A 12,409-nucleotide genomic window follows, 5' to 3' on the forward strand; every position below is an offset into this window, starting at 1 on the left:
TGAGCTCCAAATAGAAGACAAGGAAAAGGAACAAACCAGTATTTCTTGAGTATCTGCTATGTGCCATTCACTGTCTGTACTGCTTTATTAAATTACATTGAATCTATACATTAGTTTGGAGAGGACTGTCATCTTAACAATAATATTAAAACTTCTAATCCCTGAACCTGTGTTATGGATTGAATTGTGTCCCTCAAAAACATGTGTTGAATTCCTGGCCCTCGTACCTGTGGGTGTGGTTCTACTTGGAAATGGGGTTTTTCTTTTATGTTAATGAGGTCATACCACCATAAAAAAATCCTAAACCTAATTATTTCTGAGTTATAAAAAGAGCAGCATAGACACAGAGACACACTCAGGGGACGAGAGATGCCACGTTAGGAATAGCCTACACGCCAAGGAACCAAGGAACACCTGGGGCTACTGACAAGGAAGGAATCGAAACGGCCAAGATCCTAATTTGGACTTTTAGCCTCCAGAACTATGAGAAATAAATTTCTGCTCTTTAAAGCCACCCACTTGTGGTATTTCTGTTACAGCAGCATTAGGAAACTGGTCAACCTGGAAGATCCCTCCATTTATTTAGGTGTATCATTTTTGTCAGAAATGTTTTATAGTTTTTGGAGTACAGGTCTGGTGTATATTTGGTTAAATACATCCCTAAGCATTTTAGAAGTTTTTGATGTTATTGCAAACGGTATTTCCAAATTTCATTTCTCAGTTATTCATTGTTAGCATATAGAATTTAAATTGATTTTTTCTGTTGACCTTCTAGCCTGCAATCTTTCTAAATTCACTTACTCCTTCTTGTCAGCTATTTTGTTGATTCTCTAGGACAAATGTCCCTTTTAACCAGTTTTGGCCCCCTCCCCAGAAGTAACCACTGTGATTTTCTGAATGCATCTTTCTAGATCCTTTTCTTATGTATTCTCCTACATACGTATGGACCCACACACATACGGCACATAATATTTTATCTTATTCCATGCAAATAGCCTCAAGCTATGCCATCATTCTTCCACTTGCTTTCGTCACTCAACACCACGTCTTAGAGATCTTTCCACAGCAGTAACAAAGATCTACAAAATTCTTTCAAACCACTGCACAGTATTCTCTGGTTTGAAGATAACCATATTTATCTAGCTGGTCTGTTGAAGGACATTTAGACATTTAGGTTCTCTCCAGTATTTTGCTATTGCAAGCCCTGTTGCAATGAGCATCCTCACACGTATCTTCTTACCCACACATGTGCCATTTTCTCCAGGACAAACTACCACTAAGGGTAGGGTAACCGGGTCACAGGACACATCCATTTGACAGTTTTAGAGATAATGTCAAATGCTCTTCCATAGACGCTGTACCGGTTTACATCCCACCAGCAGTGACTGAGGGCCCCCATTTGCTCACATCACCCTGGTTTACTATCTTCCCTTAAACCACAGCCCTTGAGGGGCTAGGCAAAACAATCTGGATTCCTCGAGAGACTCCAGTCCTTGCTTCTCTTTGGGACAGCTGTAGGCAGAGGACAATGAAGGAAAATTAATTCTCTCCCCAATAGGCCAGGGCCAGGCAAAACTCAGCAATATCTACGTGGTGGCATTTCACCAGCCTTAGAGCTTTGGAGATTGTGCAGGTCTGGAAAAGTAAATGCCACAGGGGATGGCACTCAGCAAACAGACGGCATTTTAATATTAGACCCTTCAGACAATCCCTGGGCACACACCGTGATTGTGTGGTCTCTCTGCACACCCCCGTACACACATACTCGGCAAACACAGCCCATGACCATGCCACCCCAGGCACACCCCCCACAGGAACACACTTGCATGCCCAGCGCACACTCAGTCCCTTCATGACAAAGCCCTCAGAGTACAGGTAGTCCCCGATTTACAACAGCCCCCCACCTCCCAGCCCTAGAGAGTCCCTGCTCAGAGATTTTTGTTCTCATTCAGGCCCTGGGGCCTGGGTTTGAGGCCTCCCTAGCATCCTCACCCCAGCCCTCCTGGTGTGGTCATCTCTCCAGCATAATGCTTGGACCTCGGGACAGCCTTAGGCCTCTCCCCCACCACCTCCCTGCCTCCACCACACATCTCCCCCTGCTGTGGGCCTGGCCTGGTGGTTACCTGGTGGGTTCTAGTCCTGATCTGGTCACTTGCTCCATGGGTGACCATGGATAAGTAGGTGTCCCTCTCTGGGCCTCAGCTTCCTTGTCTTTACAATGGGGATTTGAGACTGGTCAGGTAAAGGCCCTTCCAGCCCAAATGTTCTGTGAGTCTCCACAAAGGGCTTCCAGGAAAGTCCCATGGAGTGATGGGGGTGAGGTGGATGAGAGGATCCCTCTCACTGGTGATCTCAGCTGGAGACAGCCATCTCCCTCTGCCTGGGGTCTGCAGCGTACCACGTAAGGTTCGAGAGGAAGGGGGTGGTAGAGGTGCTGGGCATGCTTGGCCCAGCTGCGGAGAAGAGTAATATGTGTGTTTGTGCATGCACACACACATGAAGAACATGGACAGGCGTGCGCACCTGTGTGCACTCTGTAGGTGTGTGGGTGTGCTGGTCTGCACAAGTCATGCACACAGCTGCATGCATGTTTGCACATGTATGAATGCGTGTCTACATGTACGTGGTGCATGAACCGGGTATCTGTGCACATGTGGGATGTGCAGGTATGTGCACGTGTGGAAGCGTGTGGGCATGTGTGGGGGACTGTAAAATTATGGGTGTCATTTGTTAGATGCCTGCTCCCTGCCAGGCATTCTTTTAAGTACTTTCCCTGTATTTCCTCCCTTAATCCTCTCAGCTCTGAGCTGCGGTCTTAGAATAGTCCCACTTCACAGGGAAGAAAACTGAGGCACCAAAATCAGCCACACCAAACTCACTGCCGTCGAAGTCCATTCCTACTCACAGAGACCCTGTAGGGCAGAGCAGAGCTTCACCTGAGAGTTTCCAAGGCTGTACTTCATGGCAGCAGACTGCCACCTTTCTCCCTTGGAGTGGCTAGGGGGTTCGAACCATCGACCTTTTAGTTAGCAGAATGATTTAACCACCGTGCCACCAAGGCTCGCTGAACAGGGGCACAGGGTTAAATCACACAGCTTGGATTTGGTGAGCCGGGATTTGAACCCCAGTAGTCTGGCCCAGAGCCTGTGATCGGGGTGAGGTGTGGTTGCAGAGCAGGGCTTTGTGCTCACAGTACCTCAGGAGGTGTGTGCACGGCACTGTGTGGGCGGCCCACGGACATTCATGCATTCATGCGTGGATATGGGTGTGAGTTAGGTGTGTGCCTGGCTCCATGGATATGTGCCACACTGGGAAGGGCACATGTATTCTGGAGGCAGGCTTTGCACACGCGTGTGTGATGTTGGGTATGCACAGGCTCACCTGCAGGCACTTTCAAGGAAGGGCGTGAGCGTGTGCACAGTGCCCTCCCAAGGCAGCTGACTTCCCCCCGCAGCCCCCCTCTTCCATTCCCCCTCCTCCCCTTTACCTGTGCTTCCCCGCTACCCCCAGTATGTCACCGCGGGTCCTCTTAGTCGGGGAGCAGGAAAGAAACCTGATAAATGAGTCTGTGGTAGGAGTGTTCATTTATATTTTCCAAACTAGATGATGCTGCGCTGAGGGGGTCCTGGCAGCCCCAGAAATGTGGATGGGGAGAGAAGGCTGTCCTGGGGGGCTCATTTCCCAGACTGCCTTTTGGGGTGCACCTATGAGGCTTGCCCTGTGGTGTGGTTCCCAGGAAGAGGCCTCCCTCTGCCCATGACCTCGGGCCTCTGGGGAACCACACAGGGGTGATATGGATGGAAAGACTGGAGACTCCACCCACAGGAGCTGCCTGTGAGGACCTGGGTGAAGACCCAGCCTAGCCGTTTCAGGCTCTGTCCTTGGGTGAGGACCGCCACCTCGCAGACTCAGCTTCTGGCTCTGTACGAAGAGACGATAGTGACGACTATTATTTCTGTCCACACGCATTCATCCCCGTCCACCTTTGACTTTCCACAGTGGGTTTAGCCCTCCCTCACATTGAGCCATTGGGTGGACTGAGTGGGGCTGACCCCAGCCCCCAACACTAACAGTGGGCATGTGACCCAGGAGTGGACAAACAGAACATTCCACCATCAATTCCTTATTCATACGTGCCACCTCTACTCCCAGTTCCTGTGGTTCGGGTGGAGTGGGTCCCACACCCAGCTCCAGCAAGGCACGCAATCCGGCCCAGCAATCTGCACATCCAGGACCACCAGGTACACCTGGGAAGGTGGTGTCCTGTCCAAGGGTGCCTGGCTGAAGGGGCTGGAATCCCTGCTCACCAAGACTGCAAAGGAAGGGCACCATTTTCTAACTCACACCAAGACACCTCATGGGCTAGCCCTGGCCATTAGCAAATCCCATTGCACTGGCCCTAGTGTGGGGTCAGAGGTGGGCACGTGGCCCAGAATGGTTCAATCAGGTGAACCCCAAGAAACCCACAGGTGTCACCAGGAACAGAAGGTCTTCCTTCTAGGGTTGTTCTACTAACAGGTGGCATCTCTCCACAGTAAAGGAAGAGGGAGAAAGCAGGGCTCTAAGACTGGGGAGAAACTTACTAGAGTTCCTGGATCCAGCCCTACATGATGCCAGAACCTCCCAAGACTTTTCAATTCCATGAGCCCATACATCTCTTTTGCTTAAGCCCATTAGAGCTGGGCTTTATGTCACTGACAACCACTTGACCCTGTCTGACCCAGAGGACAGGGTCATGACACTCCACATGGTGTAGTTAAATGAACCCCTGCCCTTGAAGTGTACTTTGTTCTTTTTAATCACTTGATGCATAGAAAGGGCTGCAGGAGCTGTGGCCAGGCTCTGACCTTGTCACCGCTGTCCTCTGCCCAGGCCTGCCCGCCCCTCAGGAGTCCAGACCCCTGCACAGGTGGCCTCTGCTCTCCCAGAGGGGGGTTCAGTTACTCATGGCTTCTCTCTTGGAGTAGAGTGATTTTCTTCTTTCCCATTTTGTCATCTTGAAAGATGGCAAAATGAAGCACTTAATTTTCCTCCTCCAACCCAATTAATGTGAAAGTGCTCAGCGCTGATGCATGGCTGTGAAAGCCTACTCATTTATATCAATTAGCAAAAATAAACATGAGCTTTGTGCAAACTTGCAATGGAGGAGGGTCTCAAAGACTCGAAGACCAGCGGGGAAGCCCAGGGCTTAAGGAAGCCTCTTGGGGGGCAGGGATTTGGGTGTGCTTTAGGACTGCAGAGGCCCCTGGGTGGCACAAATGGTTTGCACTCAACTAGTAACCAAAATTTGGTGGTTTATATCCACTCACTGGTGCCCTGAAAGAAAGGCCTGGCAATCTGCTTGCATAAAAACGACAAACCAGAAGACCCTTATGGGGCAGTTTTACTCTGTCATATGGGGTCACTATGAGTTGAAATCGACTTGACAGCAATGGATACTGGGATTGCATCCTCCCACTCTCTTTCTCATGAGTTCCTCAAGGGAAATGTGTCCAGGAAACTAGAGGATGACCAGGCACAGCTGCACCCCACTGTCAGCAGAGACTTGATTCCCAAAGTGTAACACAGACTCCCTACAACCAGGTTGGAATGCCAAGTTTATACCCAATGTGTGCGCTTATCCCCCACTCATCCATTCGATCCACAAACGTTTGCCGAACATCTGTTGAGGGCCAGCCACCTTCTAGGCCCTGGAGATATAGCAGTAAACAGATAAAAACCCTGCCTCGTGGAACTACATTCTTAGCAGTCAGGGTAAAGAAGACAAAAAAGATGTCAGATACTGACAAGTGCTATGAGAAAAATGAGGCAGTGGGGGTGAGACGGCAATGAGAAACCCAGCGGTCAGAGTGGGCTTCACAGAGAAGACGACACTTGAGCAAAGGCCTGAGGGAGGTGAGGGAGGGCCATGTCGATCTCTGGGGGAAGTGTTCCAGGCAGAAGGAACAGCATGTGCAACGTTCCTGAGGCTGGACTAGTGTGTTTGCCAAGGCCTGTGTAGACGAGGGGGAAATAGGCGAGCTGAGGGCAGACAGGAGGGGCTGTAGAGCTGTGGTGAGGACCCTGGCTCTTGCTCTGAGTGGGTGGGCGTAGAGCCAAGGTCTGACTTTAGTTTTAACAAGGTCCCTCGGTGACAAGAGGGAGACAGGCATCTACTGTCATCATCTAGGTGAGCACTGGAACAAACATCTGCCTGTGGAGCAGGGTTATGGGGAGAAGGTCGCCTTGTCTTTGTCCTGAATAATTCTTGAGAATCAGAAAGTGGGGAAGGAGAGGAAGGGAGAGGCCTCGGCACTCCCTGGGGCTCCAAAGGGCTCTCAAGGGACTTCTGCTTGCAGGGAGCCTACAGTAAGGTTTGCTCATGCATTCACTCACTCATTTGCTCCAGAATTCATTCATTCATTTCGGACCTAGCCGAGGCTTTGGATCCAGACAGAAATGGGTTCAATACTGCCTCCATCACTTCCGAGCTCTGAGTGACTTTGGGAAAGGATCTTAACCTCTCTAGGCCTCAGTTTCCTTACCTGCACAACAGGGGTCAAACACACTGAGGACAACGGTGCTGACACTCATTGAACTTTCACTGAGCCAATGCGTGAGTGTGCAGAACGGCACCCAGGAAGTAGGGGCCTCCCTTGCTTTCCTTTTTCTTTCCTTCCTTCCTCCCTCCCTTCCTCCCTTCTTGTCCAGCACCTCATTAGACTACAAGCTCCAGGAGGGCAGTGATTGTTACCCTTTTTGCTCACTGTTCTATTACCAGGCCCGGAACCTTGCTTGGCGTGGAGTGGATGCTCCATGGATACTGAACAAGTGGATGAGACCCTGAGTCCTGAGCAGACGGCAAACACCCTGTGGCAGGGTCAGGGCTGCGGTAAATGCTGAATCTAAGAAACGAAGCTCAAAGTGGGGGCAGCGGCCCTGTCTAGAGGGAGCTGGATCACCCTGCAGAAGTGACACACACCAGCAGACTTTGCTCCGGCTCTAAGGGCACAAACAAATGAGTGTTAATAAAATGTTTAGTGTCTGCTCTAGCCCACGTGCCAGTTTTATAGTCTAGAGACAGCTGCACAGGCAGTCCCCGGGTTGTGAACATTCAACTTATGTGCAACCCGTAGTTATGAACCAACCCCTGTAATGCCTATTATATTAAAAATTTGGGATACATACAATGGTTTGTAATAACAAGCAGGCACTACTTTTCTACACACATCAATAAATTATCATTATTATTGCATTCTTATGTTAAAGATGTTTTAGCGTATCGGGAAGTGTTTAATGTTTTTTATGCATAGAAAGGTACACTATACACTAAGACAAACATTTGACTGACATTAGACACGAACCGTACCTAACCGTACATACAAATTCAACTTAAAGACAGACTTGGGAATGGAAATCGTTCATAATCCCGGGACTGCCTGTATTTCAAAGTGCTGTGTGTACATGCAGTGGTTAAGCGTTTGGCTGCTAACCAACAGCCAGCAGTTTGAATCCACCAGCCCCTCCTTGAAAACCCTATGGGGCAGTTCTACTCTGTCCTATAGGGTCACTATGAGTCGGAATCAACTCAATGGCAACAGGGTGTGTACATGTTTTATTACATTGGGGCCCATTGTGTAACGAATATGTTTTATTAATCTCAGTGTATGCGATCATCGTTTTAACTATGAGATGTAGCGTGGGGTCTCTGCCCCAGAGGTCAACAGAGCCTGGGGCATTGGACACCCCCTGGAGGAGGCGGCCAGTGTGGCCGAGTAACAAGGGAGACTTCTGATTGAATGAGCATTTGCCCCAGGCCAGGGAATCCCTGGTGGTGCACACGGTTAACACATTCACTGCTAACTGAAATGCTGGAGGTTCGAGTCTACCCACAGCACCTTGGAAGAAAGGCCTGGCAATCTACTGCCAAAAAAATCAGCCACTGAAAACACTATGGAGCACAGTTCTACTCTGACACACATGAGGTTGACATGAGTCAGAATCAATTCGACGGCAGTGGGCTGGTTACCATGTCAGGTCCTGTGTTAGCCACTCCCGTGTGTGACTTCACTGACTCCTCAGAACAACCCCATGGGGGCGGGTCCTGCTATAATTTCTATTTTACAGATGAACTGAAGAGCAGAGAGGTCTAGTGCTTTTCCAAGTTCACACAGCTCTTGAGTAGCAGTCGAGTCTTCAACCCAGGTCCATCCCAACTGACTCCAAAGCTAGGGTGATCAACTCATCCTGGTCTACCTGGGACTGCCTGGTCTGAAAACAGAAAGTCAAACATTGTGGGAGCCCTTGAGTCCCGAGGAAACCAGGACTGTTGGACACGCACTCAAAGCCCATGCTGTGAACCACACACTACCTGATCTTCTCTGGGAACACATAGAAGAGGGTGGCGAGGGCATCCCAGGTGGCGTAAACTCATGAATCAGGGCAAAGATATAGAAAAGGGAAGGGAATGCTTGGAGGGTGGGAAGTAGCCACATTTCATTGGATTGTTTTTACTTACTATTTGAAAATTAATTATAGACTCACAAGAAGCTGCCAAAATAGTACATGCAGTCCCATGTACCCTGACCCAGCCTCCTCCAATGGTGACATCTTATATAGCTGTAGTACAGTATCAGAACGAGAAGATTGTCATGGGAGCAATACCGCTACACTAAAGCCCTTAGTCAGTTTCATAATTATTTACATGCAATCACGTGTGCACGCTAGTCAACTTTATCCTATGTATAGGTTCATGTAGCCACCACAGCCACCAAGGTAAGAGCTGTTCCATCACAAGAAAAGAATTCCTCATGCAAATATTTTACAGTTATACCTACCCCACTCCCAACCCTGCTCCCATCTCCTTTGCCTGGCAACCACAAATCTATTCTCCGTCTCTATCATTTTGTCATTTCAAAAATGTTATATAATGGAATCACTCAGTACGTGACCTTCGACGCTGGCTTTTATTCATTCAGCACAATGCCCTTGAGATCCATGGAGGTTGTCGCATATACCAATAGTCCATTCCTTTTTATTGTTGAGTAGTAGTCCAATGGGAGTCAGTCCGTGTATTGTTGGAACTCAGAAAGGAGAAAGTATCTTTCCTCAGGGGTTGCTGAGTTGGTGGGCTACCAGTCTAACCTGACGGGAGCCAACTCTGCCACTGTGAGGGAAGAACTTTCCAGGGAATGGAACCAACATTGAGGAATTGTGAATGAGTAATAGAGACAGATACTTTATAACAATATTTGAGCCCCTGGATCCAACCTCTCCTGAAACCTCTGGCCTTCCTCATTGTGGGGCCAGTAACTTCCTTTTTAGTGTAAGTCGGTTTGAATTCAGCTTAATCCTTTGCTACGCAAAAAACCTTCTGTTTAATACAAAGTCTGTTGCTGTTAGCTGCCGGCAAATTGGACCCCAATTCATGGCAATCTCATGCACAAAAGAACAAAACACAGCCCAGTCCTGTGCCATTCTTATGACTGGTTGCATATCAGGCCATTGTGATTCATAGAGTTTTCTCTGGCTGATTTTCAAAAGTAGATTGCCCGGCTTTCTTCCTAGTCCGCCTTAGTCTGGATGCTCTGCTGAAACCTGTTCAGAACCATAGTGACACAGAAGCTTCCACTGACTGACGGGTGGTGGCTGCGCTGAGGCGCACTGGCTGGGAACCGAACCTGGGTCTCCCACGTGGAAGGGGAGAATTCTACCAGTGAATCACCAATGCCTCATATACAACACTCTAAAATGAGTGGCAACCTCCACATTTCTTCTGCTTTACAAATGCGATACCAAAACGTGAGACCACAGCACAGAGTAGGTCCTTCATACTTGGTACCCCATCTCCCATCCCCAGGTAGATGCACAAAGGAGCTTGTCCCACCAAGAAGAAAAAGAGGAGAGCTGCAGGCTATCTTTCAAAGCCACGTTCCAAGGTCAACAACAGGGTGTCTCATCCTCTGCTGACTAAACCCTCACACCTTCCCACATCAGTTTCTAGCCCCAGTCTTGGGCTACCCGAACTATTCCAAAACAGACATCCTAAATCCTAAGGAGAAGGCAAGCAAAGCTAGCGTTAATGAAATGCTCAATGCCTGTTACAGCTCATATGTTAGTCTTACATCAAACTATGGGCCTAGAGAGGTACATTTATAAAGGATGATGTGTGCATTTTTATTACATTGACGAACTCTGATAGAATCAACATGAACTGTAAATTTATGCCCATTCTTATAAGATTTGGAGAATAATTTCATTACTTTTAAATATTTGCAGAGGTTTAAAGCCACTTTTATGGCATAGGGTGACCTACTATGGTAGTATACATCATGTGTTTTGTGACCATGTCCAGGAAACAACACCAAACAGAACCTTAGACCCCAATGAGAGGCAGGCTGGGCCTCATGGGGGTCTCAGAGAAGACACATGCCCTGTGAGTCTGGAACACAGAGGATACTTCTTGGAAAAGGCAGACTGGGATGGGCCCTGAAGGCCAGGTCAGGCTTCAGGGGCCAGAGAGACTGGAGGAGGAGCTTCGGGACAGAAATGAGGGGATGTTACCAACTCGGCCAGTTGCCATCCCAGGAAAGTTCCCTTCCCTTCGGAAAAGCTGTGGCTGACGTCCGCGAGCTCTAAGTAACTCAGGTTGCATCCTGTTATTTGTCCCATAAATCTTACCCAGACACCCTTAAAGAAATGGGTAGGATAAAGCATAAATCCAAGGAAGTTTTATCACCTTCTGTGTCAAGAGGAGGGAGTCGAAATAAATATTGTGTTCTGGTTAAGTGGTTGTCAGTGGGATTGTGGGTGGGCATGGGCTCTATGGTGGGATAAATATGTAGCCCCCTCCAAAGGATGGTTTCCACAGTCAGGAAAGGAGATGAGGCAGGGTAGGGGTGGGGAGTGGATATCAGGTAGCATTAGGTTCATCTGCAAGTGACAATAAACCCATTACAGATGTGCACAGGCAAGACCCAAGGTTATTTCTTTCCTTCTCTGGCAAACAAATCCCAGAAGTAAGCAGCCCAGGGCTGATAGGATGGCTTCACTCTGATTCAAGGATCCAGGCTCCTTCTAACCTATTACTCTGCGAACCATAACACACAGCATCTACCTCATGATCCAAAATGACTGCTTGAGCTCCAGCCATCACATTCACAATCCCGTCAGCGATGAGGAGGAAGGGGCCCACCTGGATAATCCAGCACCATCTCCCCATCTCAAGATCCTTAATTTACTCACAACTTCAAAGTCCCTGTTATTATGGAAAATTATATTCACAGGTTCCGGGGTTTAGTATGTGGACATCTTTGGGAGAAGACATTATTCTACCACAGCAGGCTATCACAATAGTCCGCACAAAATTTGGAATGAGAGAACCGCTGCCTACGGAGCAGGATTATGGGGAGAATGTCTTCTCTTTGTCCTGAATAATCCTTGAGAATCAGAAAGTGAAGAAGGGGAGGAAGGGAGAGGCCTTGACACTCTCTAGGCCTCGAATGGGCTCGAATGGGCTGTTACAGGGAACATACCCTGGTGTTTGCTCATTCTTTTGCACATTCTTTCGCTCCAGAATTTATTCATTCTAGACCTAGCACAGGCTTTGTTTCCCTATGGATCTGGGTTCAATTCCTGTCTCCACCCCTTCCTACCTCGGTGACTCTGGGCACGGATCACAGCCTCTCTGGGCCTCAGTCTCCACATCTGTAAAATGGAGAGCACAACAGCACCTGAACCCAATGTGTTGCTGTGAACTGAGACACCGCATGGGTGTGCCCGGTGGAGGCCAGCACAGAGCAAACCTGCAGTACCTTCCCCCGGCTTCTCCTTCCTCCCGCCCTCCTCTCCATCCTTTCTTCCTTCCTTCCTTTTCTCTTTCTCTCATCTAATTGCACTATAAATCCAGGCAAGTAGAGATTTTTAATTTTTTTTTAAATGTTTTATTCCCAAAGCCCAGAACCTTGCTTGGCACAGGGTGGGTGCTTCATAAGTATTTATTGAATAAATGAATTCCCTTGAGACCTGAGCACATGGAAATGCTTTCTCAGGGGCTAGAGGGTAAATTCCAAATTCCAGAAACATGGATGAAAGCAGGGACAAGAGGCCTGTCTACAGGGAACCGGAACACGGAGCAGGCTGTGACACCCCTCACTAGACCTTGTTCCAAATTCTAAGAGGCCAAACAAAAGAGCGTTAATAGAATCTTTAGTGTCTGCTCTAGCTCATGGGCAAGTTTTAGGTCAAATTTATGAGCTAGAGAGAGTTGTATTTTTATTCTTCTCTATGCATAGTTTTTATTACCTTCGGCCCCCATGTGCAAACAATATGCCCCTTTTTACACATCTAGAGCATATTTTTTTTTATGGTTTTAGCTCTTTGTGAAGCTCACACCAAGGCATCCGCATTAGTCCCTTCGGATGGCAGTAAC

The sequence above is a fragment of the Loxodonta africana genome, chromosome 24, assembly GCF_030014295.1.
Source record: "Loxodonta africana isolate mLoxAfr1 chromosome 24, mLoxAfr1.hap2, whole genome shotgun sequence".
Taxonomy (NCBI): Eukaryota; Metazoa; Chordata; class Mammalia; order Proboscidea; family Elephantidae; genus Loxodonta; species Loxodonta africana.